Genomic DNA, 2,599 nt, shown 5'->3' with positions numbered 1-2,599 from the left:
AATCCCACCCAACAAAAAAAAAAAAAAAAACCCCCCCCCCCCCCCCAAATGAACGAACAAACAAAAAAATCCCCAACACTCAAACAATGAAAACCACCCCCACACAGTAATCTGCAAAGGAAAATACACAGATGAATCCCCCAAGTTTTCACAAGATTTCAGTTTCATCAGCACACATTCTCTTTTAAATTCAGGTGCACTGTCAACAGAAAATTGGGACAACAGTTTCCAAGGTAAGCAGGTGAAAATTACACTTGAAGACAAGAACAAGCCATATGATGTAGCGATTCCTCAGGCCCTTAATTCTGCTTCCCACAAGACTAAACATCACAGGAACACACAAAACATACTTTCTGCCCCTCAAATATACAATATGGCCTTATGGCAATGCTTCCTTCCAACATGTAACACCAGCAATTTTCCAAGATTCCAGCACATGACTGCCTCTGCAAACTACCCCAGCCTGCTAATTACAACCAGGCTGGGCACATCCACACTGTTAAGCACATGCATGAGTATTTGCAAGCCTGAGATATACCCTGATGAAAATTCAATGGGATACAATGTAATGCCATAATAACTATTTTTTTTTTTTTTAATAAACATTGACAAGGTCATTCTATACAGTTAATTAGGTATTGTAAAAAGAACAAACACTGTTTAGAGAATTGTTTCAAAGCCAGTGCCAACATGAAATGCCAGTGGATAATAGGAAGCCTACTCTGGACTACAGAAGTCCTTCTGAAATTACACTGAGAAAATACAGGAAAATAAAAAAACATTAATTTTATTCTCCTACTGCTTGAACACTCCACACACTCAGGATGTGTCATTTGCCTTTTTGTTCCCACACGCACTCTTTAGTGCTGTCAAATTGGCACCTTTCATTAGCCCTGGAGACTAACACTCGCTTGTCCTCTGGATAGGACTACACCCTTGGTCATAACACTTTAGAAAACATCCATTGGAAACTCCATCCCCCCATCCTTAGCCTACAGACTAGTCTTGGGACTCTTATTTGAGACTGACAATCTGAATAATGTTTGGATGGCGGATTTTTTTGATGTGGATACCAAAACCCAGAAGATTTTTTTAATCCTGAAGTTATTGAAGTGTTATTCTATGTTATTCCATTTCATAGAATTTTGTCCCAGCTTACAATACGCTGTGCAACACTGGAGAAATTTTGACAGGGTGTACTAGGGGAAGCACCCACTCATATGAAAAAATTATGCATCCAATTTTGTATAATGAGAACATCATTATACCTCAAACCACCTGAAGGTATGTTCAGCTTTCAGACACATCTTTAAGACCATTCAAAATCAAAAAGGATTTCCTAAGATGAATGAAAATCGACAAATTTTTTAGCGGCTTCCTGAACTGGGGATGCAGCTTTTCTGCTGAGTCAATACAGAAACTGCTCTCTGTGTGTCAAGTGACAGCCAAGGAAGCTCTCCACCTTCCGTCAATCTAAAATATGAAGGATGCTGAATTTTAATCTACAGATTGGACTTGTCAGAAAAAAAAACAAAAAAGTGATTCTTTTGGAATACAAACATATTGCTAAAGCAGCAACACCCACGACAGATATTTCAGACATTTTTATAGTGAGGGTTCTTGCTTTTGCTACTACTGATCCAGCTACACTATTGTAAAACTCGAAGTACTGGCAGCAACTGGCCAGTGGAAACAGCCACACTGCATAACGCTGTTATCACTTCGCACTATTTTTGCCTCCTGTTGCTGTTTCTCCCTTTAGAATGAGTGGGAAGAAAAATATGTAGGCTAGAAACAAGTTAGTGAAGTTATGAAAATGACCAGTATGACCCCAAAAGACGTTAAAACCAATGCTTGCAACTACTGATCTGCTTCTGATGGATTTAAAGACATTCCATGCTGTGTTGACCTGCTTATGGGAAGTGTGCCTACTACATTTCTACAGAAGCACTAGTCTTTTCCCACAGAAAAAAAGGCTGCAAAAGAAATCTTTAAAAAATTCCACTTCAAAATGCTATTCAAAAAACCCCAGTCATCTCAAACCAGACTATTTACTTCAAGTTTAGACCCATTTTTATGACTAGCACTACAATGCTTACAAGACAATTGCACACAAACAGGAATACTAGTTTTATTCCATTTACATTAAATACATGCAATTATATATACTTACCATATTAAACACCCAGAAATCACAACAAATGCTTTAAAACTAGTAAAATATAATTTCAGTCATCTTTTTTTAACTCTTCAAGTATTTGACTAAACCAGTTTTGCTGCCAAAAAGAAACTCACGGTGTGGCTTTCTAATTGGTCTGTATATATGAAAATGGTGGTGCTGCCTAGTAAGTTCTGTATTTCTGCTCTCTCCTTCTGTTCATTCACATGAGTAAAGCACATTCATTAATAATCAACGAGTGTTGCAATTTCAAAGATTAACACACATGCAACTGCTCTCTAAGAAGTTATTTTTATTTAATACAACCTGTGCAATTAATTGGGAAGCAGCATGAAGAGAAAGGGCGTCTGTGCTGATTTTTAAAATACTACTAGGTCAAGCACAGGCCACTCCACTACACAGATGACCAGGCATTTCAGC

The 2,599-nt window shown here is 37.9% G+C and overlaps 1 protein-coding gene across 1 annotated transcript in view; it reads right to left on the bottom strand.

The window, feature by feature from the left end:
• Positions 1-2,599, bottom strand: part of TMEM47 (transmembrane protein 47) — a gene marked incomplete at its 5' end in the record, with an annotated part of 8,598 nt that overhangs the window by 1,491 nt on the left and 4,508 nt on the right. The window lies entirely within an intron of this gene.

Source organism: Nestor notabilis, unplaced genomic scaffold (genome assembly GCF_000696875.1).
Source record: "Nestor notabilis isolate BGI_N333 unplaced genomic scaffold, ASM69687v1 scaffold11713, whole genome shotgun sequence".
Taxonomy (NCBI): Eukaryota; Metazoa; Chordata; class Aves; order Psittaciformes; family Psittacidae; genus Nestor; species Nestor notabilis.
This window is presented reverse-complemented; position numbering and strand designations above follow the sequence as displayed.